Source organism: Acomys minous, assembly GCF_964271855.1.
Source record: "Acomys minous genome assembly, chromosome: 1".
Lineage (NCBI taxonomy): Eukaryota > Metazoa > Chordata > Mammalia > Rodentia > Muridae > Acomys > Acomys minous.
In genome coordinates, this window is record NC_140483.1 from 128205896 (window position 1) to 128222636 (window position 16741).

At 40.2% G+C, this 16741-nt stretch overlaps 1 protein-coding gene and 1 pseudogene across 2 annotated transcripts in view; one reads left to right on the forward strand and one right to left on the reverse strand.

Moving 5' to 3' along the window:
* The window catches only part of LOC311604363 (solute carrier family 7 member 13-like), a 136184-nt gene that overhangs the window by 93764 nt on the left and 25679 nt on the right, over positions 1 to 16741 (forward strand). The window lies entirely within an intron of this gene.
* On the reverse strand, positions 5747 to 6454 carry LOC311606726 (large ribosomal subunit protein uL10-like; annotated as a pseudogene). The gene has a single exon. The product of its transcript is annotated as a large ribosomal subunit protein uL10-like (transcript).

Here is a 16741-nt window from a genome sequence, read left to right on the forward strand (position 1 = left end):
AAGCCCCTATATTATTTTATTTATTTATTTTAAATAACCATACTAGTAACACCCATGATTTAGCCCAAGGAGTGTCAAGAGTATGTAGTGACTATTTGTTATTCAAAATTGCTAGAAGCAAAACAGGCATAGTACCCAAATGAATGTTGTGGAAAACTCAACAACTTAAGATAGCAAGGAGAATGCTAGGACATAAACTTTCCACAAAACACTGTGTTTTGCTGAGAACATGCTCTGTTGTACCATGAGAAGTCCCTGGAGCCCCTTGTAGGAAAGCTCTTTGAATTGGATTAAGGTTAGAGCTTGTCTCACCTTGTCTGGAGCTTTATGTAATAATATTGCATACTTATCTAGTATAAAATTTCAATTTATTTAAAACACGTTCAGTACCTTGCCGTAAACAGAACTCATTAAAACAAACAAAATGTACTAGGACAAGGTGTTCCTCATAAAAGCCAGTGATTTCTGTAATTCTTTTTCTGAGTCTCAAGGCTCTTACTGAGCACAAGCAGAATTCCACCTAGAATTTCATTGACTGCTGATTCCAATCTTATCACAACAGCTTTGTACTTTTAAGGGAAAAACATATCGCTGAAAGATAATATTTTCTTTTGCTCACAGGAAACATGCACAGTGTTTTTGCTTTTTTTCTTTTAACTGAAAGAATCTGGCTTGCATACTTTCTGACGTCATACCTGCCCTCAAAGCCCATTCTCCTTTTGGAGTTTTTAAAAAGCTGGATGGCAAGTGCAGCAGATGTTGTACTTTATGAAGCACAGCCCAACTCCTGTGAGACTGTCTCCTGAAATGAGCAGGGCATCCTCACATATGTTAGGCCAACAACATGGCTGCCTAAAAAGATCTGAAGGAGTACAACAACCAACAAGCAAACTAACTAGAGGAGGACATCTCATGGGGTCCAACCCCCTAGATGAAGAACTACACGTGACTGAGAAATGCTGAGAACTTGAGAAATAGCCTTCCCTAGGAAGATTTCTACTAAGCAATGATTGAATACCAAGTAGTCAGCTCTGAAATCATTCATGTACCAGTAACAATAAAGAGACAGAATAGGTTGTATTTGTACATTCAGGCACATCTATCTATTATCTATCTATCTATCTATCTATCTATCTATCTATCTATCTATCATCTATCATCAGTTCATTTATCAGCTATCATTGATCTATCCATCGTCTACCTATCATCTTCTCTCTGTCTCTCTCTCTCTCTCTCTCCCACCTGTCTATTTATCATCTATCTATCATGTGTCTATTTATTTATAATCTATCTGTTTTCCTCAGTGTCTTGTATCTAATTCCTTGTCTATCTACTCTCACAGTCTGCAGTAAAAAATAAGCAAAAAGATAAATTATAAAGTAAGTTGTGAAACTGTCCAAGAAAACTATTACTCAGTCATCTTGTGTCCTGCTCTGATAAACAACACTGTCTTCTTTCCTGGTCTGAAATTTGATAACATATATGTATGTGTGTATGTATGTAATGTATATATGTATCACCATGTTGTGACTAAGTGCTATATCTCATATATTTGTTTGTAACTTGCCACCTGGAATGCTCTGTCTGCTCCCAAAAGGTGGCCACTGGAGTCCTTTGATGAAATATATTCTCTAAGCTGTAGTAAGTCAGTCTAATAAATTCAGTCCAGCTGAGACCTGACTCAGCCCAAGCATGGAAATATATATGGCACATGCATTCATCCTCTTATTTATGATTGCAAGATTCTAAAACGAAGAGATACATTTTGTTAAGAAAGCATAATTTTCAAAATGGAGAAACTATGAATTTTACACATATGTAAAATGAATGTATATTAAATGTAGGCTCAATTTTCTTAACAAATATATTTTATTACAAACTTATTAACTGAGAGTATCTCACTTATAAATCGACTAACCTAAACAATAGGAAAAGGATGTTAAAGAATACAATAACAAAACCACAGGGATATCAGTTCTGATCAATGATTCTCCTGGCATAATTAGCAGGATTTCTTCTGCTGGAACCTGGAGCAATGAGAACCTGGAACCTCAGCTGGAACCCGGAGCCCCCAAAGCCTTCCCTCGAGAGGTTCTCTCTAGGAGCATTTCAAAGTGGAGCAACAAACAGCCAAAACTATCCCAAGTCTCCAAAAAGGCCCCACCTCTTGCTTTTGGCTCACGTTTATACCTCCTCTCAGAATTGGTTCAAGGATGTTTTTCAGCGGGTTAACAACCAATCTCCCACACACAATGGTTTGACTTCTAAGGGAATAAACATCACCTGCTCTTTCACAAGTCTTTTTCTCATCCCTCACTTGTGATCTAAACAAAAACCATTTTTATCTCTTCTTTATTTATGCCTTTTATTAAATAAAATATACTATATACAACAAAATAAGAATTATCCATTAAGTCTCATTTATAAGGACCAGTCCATTTGTAGTTAACAATTTTTAAGAAATTATTCCAGTATCTCCCCTATGCTACTGCTTCTTATCCTAATGTCTAAAGTTTTTTCTTTTCTTTTCTTTTCTTTTTAACTAAACCTATATTAATACTGTGGTTATCTAGTCTTAGACCCCATCAGAGGCCCCAGAATGAAAAACTATCTAATATGAAGGAAGTGCAGGCAAGCAACTTCCAAAAGATTAACAAGATAGAGAGCTGACTGTCTGGGTATCCTGCCTTCAGCCAGCCAGGCCAAAGCATCTCACAGACTGCTATAAAGCAGGAAGCCTGAAGGACTGGCCCACCTAGTCTCTGCAAGCCTAGGCAGCCAATTTCTCATTATCAGGCTTGATCATAGTGGATGGTCATTCTGTCATCAGCAGTAGAGATAAGTAAAGTTCCTCAGACCAGTGGCTATCTGCCACTATCGTTTCTTGAAACCTGAGTAATTAGACTGGAGGTGTTGCCAGGAACAGATGTGTCTTTCTGTCATAAAAGCTGTTTATTATTAAATGCAATTTTCTGTGGATCTCTGAAGTGTTTGAAGACCATCTATCTATCTATTCTATCCATCATCTATCTATTTATTCCTTTGAAAACATATGCAAAAATTTAAAGCTTATCATATAAACAATTTAGTATCTTGTAAGATTCGTAAGTGACCAACTACCAATTTCTATCTCTGACCATCCTGAACAAGTGATAAGTTATTTTTCACCTTTTCAAATAAGTTGTACATGTATAATACATTAAATAAATGTCAAACAAAATAATCTTAAATTTTTACCAATATGCAATATACAACTTAAGTTTCCATTAATATCCCTTATACAATACATAAAGCAAAAGTTAAAAAAGGAAAAATATCTTAAATTTCTACCTATTTACAATTAAAGAATGTGCTTATATCACTAGCTAATTGGAAAAATGTTAAGATGTTAAATCTTATTCAAGGTGTGTATGTGTGTGTGTGTGTGTGTCTGTGTGTATGTGTGTTCCTGAAATAGTGTCTTACCTTTTAGTCTAGGTTACTCTCAGACTCACTATCTTCCTGACCAACCATCCCACTGGCATGTCAAGTATGTATTATTGTGATATTTGAGCTTTGAATACAAAGTGGAATACAATGAATTTGTATTGACATTGTGTTATTCCAGCTTTTATTACTGTGCTAAAATATCTGAAGCAGGCTATCTATTAACAAGAGTTTATTTATTATAGCTTGTAATTCTGAAAACTCAAGAAAGCTCATATCTGCTAATAGCTTTTTTTTACTAGTAGGGTCTCCAGGTGGTACAGGATATTATGTATGAAGTATGTATTCATGTGTGTCTTCCAGTCTGTCTCTGTCTCTGTATGCCATCTCTTTCTCTCCCTCCCTCTGTCTGTCTCTCTCTTTCCATCAGGATTGAAATACATTTGATACACCCTGATGAGCATATCCAATTCTAATCCAATTCCACGCCACCCTCACAAATACCATGGCCAACCAAGCATCTATTCATTTAATGTTTAACAATAGGACATACTCAAATTATGTCTATGATACAGTAACCATGAACAAAGTAATTTGTTCACTTTTTATGTAACATTTGGGAATAGTTTGTTTGGGTTAATGTGGGTACTACCAAATATTCCTCAAATATGACTTTTTCCAACAGAGACAGAGACAGAGACAGAGACAGAGACAGCGACAGACAGACAGACAGACAGACAGACAGACAGACAGACACACACACACACACACACACACACACACACACACACACACACACAGAGAGAGAGAGAGAGAGAGAGAGAGAGAGAGAGAGACAGACAGACAGACAGACAGACAGACAGACAGACAGACAGAGAAACAGAGAGACAGAGACAGACAGACAGATGGAGGGACATAGAGACAGATGGAGAGATAGAGAGACAGAGAGAGAGAAAGAAGAAGAAGAAGAAGAAGAAGAAGAAGAAGAAGAAGAAGAAGAAGAAGAAGAAGAAGAAGAAGAAGAAGAAGAAGAAGAGGAAGCAGCACTAAACCATACAAAAAGGACTCCACCTTGGGCCTTTCCACCTCCCCCCCCCAATCTATCCCACGCTTCCATTTTTGACTTCTACTCTGCAAATCTCTCAGAGAATGTGACCCTCTGTGAGAAAGCAGAATTCAAAAGACACTAGATTTCTGTTTGGTCTTGTAGTTCCCCAGCTACAGAATGGCAAGAAATGTATTTTCACTGTTTGTAAGTCACGTGGGTTCATGGCTTCTCATGCGGTAGCCCCAGACAGACTAAGGTAGGAATGACTTAGCCAGAACATGATTCGTCTACACTCTGTTCTTCTCTACAGCAATACATTTTCCACTGTGCCATTTATTTTGAAGGAACACTCTTGGGAAGGGTGGAAAAGACGCAATAAGGTACAAAATGATCTGTGCTGATACTCTCTAAGAAGCTTGGCCAAGTTCAGGTTGAACATGAGTTTTCCTGGATGGAAAGCACTGAAAGTTGAGGAAATGGTACTTTCTTCCCCTCTTTCCCCAACTCGATGTGGTGAGGATCCCACATGCACACACATGCACACCATGTAAAGCTACGCATTCATTGGGACAGACAGTGAAGTTCAGTTTTGTAATAAATGCAGAAAGTTTTCATATCTGTAAATAATTAACTTTTTTTTTAATTAAAAAAAATTAAGCCAAGTCAGAGCACTGTCTTTTTCTCTCTTCTGTATTTGCAAATGTTCCCTTTAAATGGCAAACTTCTGTTCTCCACAAAAGCCCTGCTAGCAGCTGCAAGTTGCCTGTGGGTGGTGGGGAGAGGGGGAGTATTAGTCTGTGTCCTACCTAGGCTATTGCTATGAAGAAACACCATGGCCACGGGCAACTCTTAGAAAGGAAAACACTTACTTTGGCTTGGCTTTCAGCTTTAGAGGTTTAGTCCATTATCATCATGGTGCGAAGCATGGTGACACACTGGCCGACTTGGTGCTAGAGAGGTGGATGAGAGTTTTACATCTGGATCAGCAGGCTACAGGAAGAGGGAAAGACTTTGGGCCTGGCTTTAGGCCTGAAGACTTTAGAGCCTGACTCCAAGGCTCAAAGCCCATCCCTAGTGATACACTTCCTTTAAAAACGTTACACATAAGGCCACACCTCCTAATCCCTGTAAAGTAGTTCTGCAATAACCAAGCATTCAAGTGTATGAGCCTATGAAAGGCATTGCTGTTCAAACCACCACAGTCTAGTTACCTCTTGTTCCCCAGTGCATTTTAAGAAAGAGAAATAAGCCTTTATTTCCATGTTTCTCAAATTAAGCTGGTTGAATTGGTTGCTTTGAGAGGTCAAAGAGACCAAATCCCAGATCCTCATTTGATACCTCTGCCTCTTCCTTGGCTTCAGCCTTGGCTGAGGCTGCAGCAGCAGGGGCAGCAGTGGTGGCTGCAGCCACAGGGACAGCAACCACAGATGCAGATGGATCAGCCAGGATGGCCTTGACCTTCTCAGCAAGAGGGAAGGTGTAGTCAGTCTCCACAGACAAAGCCAGGACCCTCTTGTACCCATTGATGATAGAGTGTGGCACCGAGGCAACAGTCGGGTAACCAATCTGCAGCCAGACACTGGCAACATTTCGGACACCCTCTAGGAAACGAGAGTGCAGAGTCTGCTCAGTGATGTCAAGCACTTCAGGGTTATAAGTGCTCCCGTTGTCAATCACTCTGCTGGATGATCAGCCCAAAGGAGAAGGGCGAGATGTTGAGCACGTTCAGCAGTGTGGCCTCGCAGGCTCCTACTTTGTCTCCAGTCCGATCAGCTGCACATTGCTCAGCATTTCAATGGTGCCTCTGGAGATTCTAGTGGTGATGCCCAAAGCCTGGAAGAACAAGGTCTTCTCAGGCCCCAGACCAGAGTTCAGAGCTGGCACAGTGACCTCACATGGGGCGATGGAGCCAACAGGAACAACAGCTGGCACTTTACTGGCCAGCAGCATGTCCCTAATCTCAGTGAGGTTCCCCCACATTCCCCCAGATATGAGGCAGCAGCTTCTCCAGAGCTGGGTTGTTTTCCAGGTGGCCCCTGATGGCCTTGCACATCATGGTGTTCTTGCCCATCAGCATGAGGGCTTTCCCTCACAGGGACATGCTGATCTGCTTGGAGCCCACGTTGTCTGATCTGGCAATGAAGCATTTTGGAGAATCTTCCAACTATTGGATGATCTGAAGGAAGAAGTTGGACTTCCAGTCACTCTGCCCTTCCCTGGGTGGTGCCTCAGGTATTGCCATGCAGGGTTTAAAGATTATGTTTTTCTAATGCAGACGCCTGCTGAGACAGACCACAGTGCATTTTTAAACAATTATTCTGGGGAATGACTCATTTACTGTTCACTTTCTTATCCACTTGTACTGTATTCAATAATATTTATTGACTATTACTGTGTGCTATTTGGTGCTGTAAGGGGATATAAATATAGTCACAATATATTTCCAGACTACAAATACCTCACAAAATAATTAGCTTTAATACTCTGTGAAAAATGTCAAAGGGAGACAGGCACAGGCACAGACCAGCAGACCTGCTGTTGACTTCTGGTGACTTTAGTAGGCTCAGGATTCTTCCTCTCCATCAACCAATCTTTGTATTACCCACATTAAGCCATGTATGTTCCAACTGACACCTCTATAAGTTTGGATGTGTAAGCCAGCAAGACCAGAGCTACTGCAAGAGACAATGAAGGCAGCAGGGAAGGGACACTTCAGAGCCTGGCTCTGATTTAGAGCCCACTTTCCAGGGGCTCCTGATCACCTCAGAGGAAGAAGCCTGAAGACTTTAAGAGCCTGGCTCCTAGGTGACTCACTTACTGCAGAGGGAAGTCTTGCTGAGGACAGATTCTCCAGAGGCTCCCCTGGTACAGGACTCCACAGTGGCTGCAGAAGAGGGTCTCTTTCCTGCTTTAGTCTCCAAGAGTCCTCACTTAGCTGCAAAAGAGAATTCATCAATGCAGCTGCTCTTACTCTGCAAGCCTGCTGCTACTGAGATCTTCTGTTTCTTCCCTGCAGAGAGAGTCAGGCATCCTGACCTGCAGTCTGCAGGGGACTGCTCTCAGCCAGCATCTCAAAGCTCCTGAGAGCTCTTGAGTTGAAACACTTTCTCAGAAAGCATCTTACAGCTGCTGGGGATTCAAACTGTTCTTTTAAATGCCCCTATGGCAGTCTGTTTTCAGTTGTTTTGTCTCTTTAAAGTCTGTTACTCCTGAATTGACAAATAAACTAAACAAGGCCTGTTTGTATCTTTTCCTGTCTGTGCACTCCACTCTTGGAGGAGGCTGCCATAAGGACTTGGTAGGAGGCAAGAGGTCTCCACTAACCCCTTTAATTTGAGAAACCTTGGTGCTAAATTCTCTAAAGGTCTGACAGAGTTTGAATTTATCTGTGTCGGGGTCTGAACTTTTTAGATGGTAATTTTTATTTATTTTTGATTCCACCTTGTTACTTGATAAAGATTTGTTTGAATTATTCAATTTCATTTTAGTTTAATTTTGGTAGATCATAGCCATCTAGAAAACTATCGTTTTTGTTTTTGTTTTAGGTTTCCCAATTTCGTCTAATATAAAATAAGGTTTTCCCCAAACTTTTCTCAATTTCTTTTATGTCTGTTATAATATTAACCTTTACATATCTAATTTTAGGGTCTGTTTTCCGTTTTGCTCAGTTTTGTAGATGCTTTCTTGATCTTCTTTATCTTTTCAAAGATTCAACTCTACTTCAATACTTCTTTGTAGTTTTTTCATTTCATTAATTTCTGGCATGATCTTAATTATTTCCCTTTGTTTACAGATTTTGGATTTGTTTTCTGTTTTTTCAGGGCTTTAATATGCACTTTATTAGAACTCCCCCAATCTCTTAAATATAGATGCTTGCACCTATAAATGCCTTTCTTGCACTGCTTATCTAGTACTGCACCAGTTTCAGTATGCTGTTTTTATTTTTACTTGATTGTAGTTTTTTTCTTTCAATGTCCCATCAGCACTCAAGAGAGTGCTAATCAATCTCCATGGGTTTCTGCATTTCACTTAGCTGTTGGTTTCTATTTTTATTCCATTATGGTCAGGTAGAATACCTTTTTTAAAAAAAAAATCAGTTTTTCTATATTTTTCAAGGCTTGCTTTGTGTTCTTTATGTGATCTATTCTGGAATGACCATGAGGCATTTGTGCTCTACATTGTTTGTAGGGTGTGTTCTGTCTATGCCTCTTATGGTCACTCAATCTATGGTGTCATTTAACTGAGATAATCTCTGCTGATTTTGCTATTAGCTTGATTTGTCTATTGATGAGAGTTGAGTTGAGGTCTCTCATTATTATTGTATTGGAGTGAATTTATGCCTCTATATCCTTATATGTTTTAATGAAATTGGCTGTGCCCATATTTGATATCTATGTTTAAAATTGTAATGGCCTCTTGATGGACTTCTGTCTTAATAATGTCAACAGAGCTTCCTCATCTCTTCTTGCTAATTCTGGAGTCAAGTCTTGTCTTAGTCAGGGTCACTACCCCTGTGATGAAGCACTGTGAACAAAGAAATGAGGGAGGAAGTATTTATTTCACTCACACTGTACGCCATTAAAGAAAGTAAGGGCAGGAACTCAAACAGGGCATGAACCTGGAAGCATGAGCTGATGCAGAGGCCATGGAGAAAGGAGTGCTGTTTACTGGCTTGCTTTCTATGGCTTGCTCAGCCTACTTTCTTGTAGGCCAGGGGTGGCCCCACCCACAATGGATTAGGCCATTCTGCAACAATCGCTAATCTAAAAAAATGCCTCTTGTTGGTCTCCTGAACCCTCTGGGTTCTTTCATCCTCTCAAAGAGACCTCCAAGGCAGGAGGATCTAGGCCCAGAGGAGATTGCACAAACTGTTGGACCAACCGAGGACAATGATGTAGTAAACTTAGATCCCCCGTTCAGATCTAGCCAATGGACAGCTCATTCTCTGACATTGTGTGGAGAGCAGGGACTGCCTCTGACATGAACTCTAGTGACCCTGATTTGATCCCTTCCTCTTGGTGGGTAGGCCAGGTGGCACTCAGAGGACCGGGTAGCTGGCTATCCCAAAAAGATCTGATAGGCTGTGGTCATATGGTGGGGGAGGAGGTCCCCTTCTGTCAGAGGTCTAGGGGAGGGAAATAGAGCAGAAGAGATAGGGTTGGAATAGGAAGATACAAGTGAGAGGGTAACAATCAGGATGTAATCTGAATAAATTATAATAAATTAGAAAAGAAATGTCCACAGACTTGCCTGAGGCCTTATCTTATGGAGGCATTTTCTCAATTGAGGTTTCTTCTTCTCAGATTACTATAGCTTGTGTCAAGCTAACATAACACTAGCTAGCATAAATCACATTTGTCTCATTCTAGAACAGATTAGGACACACATATTAAAACAACGACTCTTGCTTGTGTTCTAGTCTCCTCTAGGGCTTGGAGATAGAACTCAGATCTGGGTCTTCTGGTCGGTAATCAAAGTCCTACAGTTTCAGCCTTAAGTTCTACAGGCTTTTGATTATGGGTTAGGAATCCTCTCCCAGTTCCATTGAAACCTGCTAATATCCAACTAGGTGCTTCTTGAAATCCGTTTACCTCTTTTTCTTCCCTGAAACAGAGCTGCCTACACTTCCCAGCCTCTGTTGAAGTCAGCTGAAGCCGCAGGATGAACTGCTGCCGATCAACTATAAGCAGAAGAGCTGTAAAACGATCTTTAAAGGGATTGTTGCTCTCCTTAGCCCTGGGTTGGATCTTCAGGAGCCCTCTTCGAATATAAGATGCAGATGTAAGAAGAATCAGATGCCAAGGGAGCCTAATGCCAGGACCAGCTGCTTAGCTCCATACCTATACTATGAGAGAAAGAACTGCCACCTGTTGCTATACATCATCCTAGCTGGCGGTTATATTTTTTGAGACTCCCCTCCTTCCCATTCCTCTGCTTTCTTCTGTTAATTTATTCCTCCCTGTTCTTCTTCTTGATCTTCCAACTCAGTTTTCTTTTACCTGTTCTGTATCGCTGTCTTCAAGAATCCTTCTGGCACCTGTGTTTGATCAAAGTGTTGTACATCAAAGCCCACCCTTTGGACAGCTATATTGTACTGTTGACTCAGAACTACAAAACTCCATCTTTCTCTCCTTTCTGATCACAAACTCATGCATGTTCTTGGCCTCAGAATGGTTGCAGCATTCTCCTTGTTTCTTTAACTCAGCTGATGACTTCACCACACAGTCTTTTACCCAGGAGAAAATTGGAGATCACTTCATCAGTCATAGCTCCAGCCTTCATTTATTCAAACATACCTCTATGTTGCTGCTGCCAAGGTTATTCCAAAACTAATCTTCATCTTATCACGTCCCCGAATCTTAAATCCTGCAAAGACTTTGCATTGTCTAAAACACCAAGCCCATTTGTTTTCATGCTGCATAATAGAAACTTTAGGAACTGTGCTGTGTTTCCCTCCAGGCTCAGGGTTTATAATCTTTATATTTCAAAGTCCTAACAGTTCTGAATTATTTAAGGTTCCCAAATCATCTTGCAGGTAGTGTATGCTCTGCCATGCACATTTCCTATAGGGCACACATTTCTCTGCTCAGCTTGCATCACAGCAGGAAAACTGCGGCTGCGCTGAGCTGAAGCCTAGGGTGGAAGTGAGCATTCTGCTCAGCCTGTGTCACAGCAGGGGAGCTGTGCCTCAGGCAGAATTGCTTGCTGAGCTCAGCCAGCTTCTCCATGGCACAGCTCACTGAGCAAACCCAGGACTCTGGGGCTGAACTGTCTGCTGAGTCCAGTTTGGGTCTCAAGGCACCATGCGACCCAAATCCTGTCCAGACTCCCCTCTCCCGCAGCAACTCCCACCGTCCACCACACCAATCGCCTCCACTGGAAGGCTCTGAGCTGCAAACCTCAGCCACCGCCGCTGGTGCCGCTGGAGCCGCTGGTGCCACTGGTGCCACTGCTGTCTCTGCCGCTGCTGCCACTGGTGCCACTGGTGCCGCTGATGACACTGCTGTCTCTGCCGCTGCTGCTCTGATCCGAGAAAGTCCGCGTTTCTCTCATCCCGTGTGCAGGGGCAAGCAGGTCCTCTGCACCCTGGTCCCTCCGAACTGTGGAGCACTTCTGCTGCCGTGGTGTGGGGACCTTGGTGTTCCTGGCTCAGAAATCTGTGCAATTCCCTGAATTGTTCACTGGAGCTTTCAAACACGGTCCACACTGCTCGCCGCCATCTTGGATCTCCCCCTATTTTTTCCTTCTTAAACATCTCTTTTTTTCTTAATGCTATTGATAAACCAAAGCTTGTGCTACCTTTTTCTTCAAAAAACCAACCTTTGTTTCACACTAACTAAGTCTTTCCTGCCATATAAGTTAAAGTTGTGGCTGCACTTGGGTGGATGTCTATGGAAAGAACTCTTTGGGTTGCACACTTCGGAGTATGTAGCTGCATCTTGTGTTGCCAGTGACAATACTTTCTGATACTTTTGGTGAATTACCTATATAATTCTACCATACAGGCTAGTGGTGGGGATCAGTATCTTTATTTTATACCTGGAGAGTTTGAAGTAGAAACATTAAAATGCCCAGAGTTATGTAGTTAATAAGTTAGAAACAGGAAAAGAACTCAGGTAGTAAATTCCAGAGTCCATATCATATCTGACCAGTTTGGGGGTCAGAAAGATGTCTTGGCTATCATTTGGAATGATGAAAGGATAGGAGCTGGATAGTATTCATGTGAGAGTTCACCTCAAAGACGTCATCCATGGTGCTAGCCTCCTTATGAGGCTTATGGATATGATGGGAGATAATATCTAAAGTTTAGAATGTAAGGTTCGTTCTTGAAAGATAGTGTGACTTTCTGTGCTGTTTGTCTGGTCACGAGGAAGCTAGCTGCCTTCAGCAGCTCTACAGAGATGCCTACAGGTTAGGATTTGAGACCTGTGGTCAGTTGCCAGGGAGGACTGCGTGTGCTTGGAACTTGACCTTCCAGTGCCATCCAGACTTTCAAATAACTGTAGTCTCTACTGACATTTTAAATGAAACCTCATAAAAGACGAAATTAGAACCATCCAGTTGAATTCTTTCTGAATTCCCGAGTGGCAGAAGGAGATTATCCATGTTAATCATTTTAAACTATTGGTATTAGGCAAACATGTTATGTAGCAAGAGATAATTATCAATATAGCACCAACAGAAGGTGGCTGTTGCAGAAATAAGGGTGTTTGAGTGAAGTGAACACGAACTAGTCAGCCCCTTACCCGAATTCTTTCTGGCTAGGAATTAAGATTTGCTAAGAACCCCACGGCTTATGGAATCTAGTAACAGGATCTTTAAACCACACTCTTTGTAGGTTCAGGGGCACAAAATCTCTGTTCTTAGAAGCTTCAAAAGACTAGGCATGGCTATGTGTCCCAATATACCAATTAAAGAGATGAGTAATAGTGAAAAGAAGAGACAGGATATTTAATTAGTACTGACACATTGAGAACTACACATAAAAGGATTTGGTGTGGACATATCTCTCTGTGTTCAGGGCTCTCACATTAGCTTCAGGTTTACATAGAGAAAAATTGGGCAGGGGCGAATGGTAGGCATAACTTAGCAGTCTTGGTCAGGTGTTGATCTGGTTCAATGCTGTCTTAGCTCTGATTCTGCAGGATGGTTTGAAGAAGTTTGTTTGGCTTGCGGAGAGCACTCTGGCTCCTGTATGAGCCTTACTTCTGTTCCACAGTACAGCATTGCCATCCTAGATAATTATCTTCATTTGAATAGTGGTTTTCCTTTAAGGCTGGCATTCTTTAAGGGTAGTTTTTGTCTCTTGTCATAAAGATGTCTATCAATCATATTTATTGCTGGAATCAATGGTAACTTGAGGTTTAAGGACAAAGAGGAGAACTTTAGGTGCCTTTAGTGGTCTGAAATAGGACATTGTAAAAAGAAAGTAGGATTAAAAAAAAAGAGGGAGATACAAAATGAAGGATAGGGATGCCAGATTTTTGGTTGTAGTCATCTTATGAGTCCAAGTGATCAATGTCCCCTCCCCCATAAAGCAGTTTCTAACCACTGGTTACAGGACAAGCCACACCAGGGCAATAGACTGTTTTGCCAGTGGGAGTCATTCATGGGAGTATAAACAACATTCCAACCATTGTGTTCAGGCAGCCAGAACACCAGTCTAGATGTAATTATGCCAGAGAAAAGGCAGCACAGAGACACAGATCCTTCTTTCCTCACAAATGTAAGTATCTCTAAAACCTATAAAAATTTTAGGAATTTTATTTATGTGGAAAGGGTAAAATGGCGAGAGTAAAGAGAGTTATGTATTTTGGTTTTTTGAAACAATAAGTGACTAAGATACCTTGAATAGGTGAGAACAAATTTTCAGCACAGATAGATATTTGAGTTAGAGAATAAAATAATTTCAGTTATAGAGTATGACATTATTTATAAAGTTTTGCCCATACAATATTTGTAGTCCAAATCTTCATACTCACCATTTCAGTTTTCATAGAGACTTCTTTGTTTTAGAGAAAGAGAAAAAAGAGGTCAATGGTGACATAAAACAACAATGTCAATTTTCCTTTATTAGAATTTATAGTTTTACATCCTTTAGAATGTATAGAAATAAATCTTTGTGGAGAACAGAATCCTTTATATTACACTAACGATTCTAAGTCCTACTGATGCACTCTCAGTCCCAGGGAATAGCTCTTAACATTTCCAAACTATTAAACTCATTTGGTTCTCACAGCAAACCTATGGAGTACTTAGTACAATCAATGACATTTCAAGTCAAACAAACCAAGACACAGTGAAATTGGTGCCATGTGTCACAGACAGTCTGGTTCTGAAACTCGTGAACTTAAGAACTTCCTTTTCAGGAGAGCTCCTCAGGAGATACCTTATATTTAAGATATTTCATTTCTGACAGATCAAATTCATCTAGGTAACTGTGACTACACAGAAAATATGTTATATAAAATTGGGAAGCAGATTTCATATACACTTCTTAATACATGCATAATAATTTTGGTGACAATACTGTTGCACATGAGCTCCCCTTTCAAAGTGACTGGCATTGGCTGTGACATCAGCTGTCCTGGCTGTGGAGTGGGAGACTTGCAAACCTGTAATTGGAAGAGCTGGTGTCATCTGAGAATCAAGAGCAGGATTTAAATAGCTCTAAGGGACCAAGCTGATTCTTTCAAGGCCAAGTTATCAAAAATAGTTTCTTATTTTGTGTGCTTGACCTTTCCTGAACTTAGAGGTTGAGCTTTGAAGGCTACTTTCAACTCTCTCTGGAGGCAGAAACAAACAAACTCATGCCATTCTTTTGAATGAACTATAACAGAAACAATCCACATAATGTCAAAAAAAGATGGTTGCATGGAATCTTTGAAGGCCAATTAATTTCCATGAATTTAAGAGAATCACCTTTTTACCAAATCTCTCTATAAAGCATGGCCTTAGGGCCACATCCTGCATTTAGCAACACAATCAGCTAGAAACACAATCTGATAGCTCTATTCATTTCTTTTCAGTAAGACCAAATGGAACATTTCTTATGAACTTTCACTTAAGAAAATGATCAACACCTGTATGTAAAGCAAGAAAGGGAGAAGAAAAGTGATTTATAGTAGTGATTCCTATTTTCACCAGTTCTTGTGTAGAAATGCTTTGACATGTGAAAGTGAATTAATAAAGCTAGAGCACTTATAATTAGGGAACCAAATTTTAGCATGATTTTTCACTTAAGAAATTGAGTTGTTGGCCAAGAGGATCAAATGAAAATCCCCAAACAGCCAAAGCAGTTGTTAATGTAAATGGGTTTCTCTCTAGAAACTGACAGTAAGACACCACTGCCAATGACAACACCCACACAACTTATTGAGCATGGAGTAGTCTACCTGGTGCCTATATGAAGCTCTCACCCCTATGTTCTAATCTCTGTGGTGTGAAATGATGCAGAAAAGCACTCTATAGGCTACAGAAACACATATGTGAGCACCAACCCAGCCACAAAACTTTTGACTTACAACCTATCCTACCTCTGAAATTGCAAACAAACCACAATTTAATGCTTTATTTTATAAGAGTTCCCATGGCCATTGTCTCTTCGAAGCAATAAAACACTAAGACCACCTTCACATATTGTTTTTTTATTTTAATTTTATTAATTTAGTCAGATTATAACTCAATTGTTATCCCATCACTTGTATCCTCCCGTTCCTCCCTCCCTCCCGCTTTCACCCTATTCCCTTCCCCTAGGTCTAAGACCGAGGAGGACCTCCTCCCCTACTATATGGTCATAGCTATCAAGTCTTATCTTGGTAGCCTGCTTATTCTTTCTTTGAGTGACATCAGCCCCCCCCCAAGGGTAGGTGGAAACCTACAAGAAACACATATTGTAAATGAAAAAAACATTTGTCTTCATTTTCTTGGTAGGCTGAACACAACCTAATACTGCTTATTTTACTTAGTGATGATTGCAAGTTGGCTTTTATTCAAAGAATGGAATAGTGTCATTTTATTTTCATCATAATAGCTATAGAAATAAAGTACCCATTTCTAGGACACTTGCTGTTTAAACTCATGACTAAGTTAGGTGAATTATTAGGTGTTAGAGTTTGGATTTAAAAGTTATCCCAGGGAGTGATGGGAAAAAATCCCCCAAAGAACCATGTGTTAAAGGTTAGGACTCCAGTGTGGTGCTACTGAGAGGTGATGGAAACATTTAATACATGGCTAACTCTACAAGACACTGTTCAGAGTCTTAATTAGAACAATTAGGTCAAGAGAAAGAAATAAAATGATAACAAGTAGGCAAGAAAGTGCTTATTCACACAGGAAAACAACACAATCCTATACTTGAGACTGAAAGACTCCACCAGAAAGCTCAGGCTTATTAAACGCTGTCAGCAAAGTATCCAGATATAAAAATCAATATAAAAATTAGTAATTTCCTATATGACAATAATTGGATAAATGATCATATTCGTAATGGCTTCAGGAAAAAAAAAAACAGCCATCGATACCTAGAGGTAAATCCAACAAAGAGGACAAAAGATCTTTACAAAGAAGACTTTAAGACACTGAAGCAAGAATTTGAGGAAGATACAAGAAGATACAAATATTCCCCATACTCATGAATTGGCAGAATTAATATTGTGAAAAAAGTTATATAACTGAGATTAATCCTCATACTCAAAGCAATGCTTATTATTCTTCCGAGAATTGGAAAAAACAGTCTTAAAAATGTTTTTTTAGTCATATTTAGTG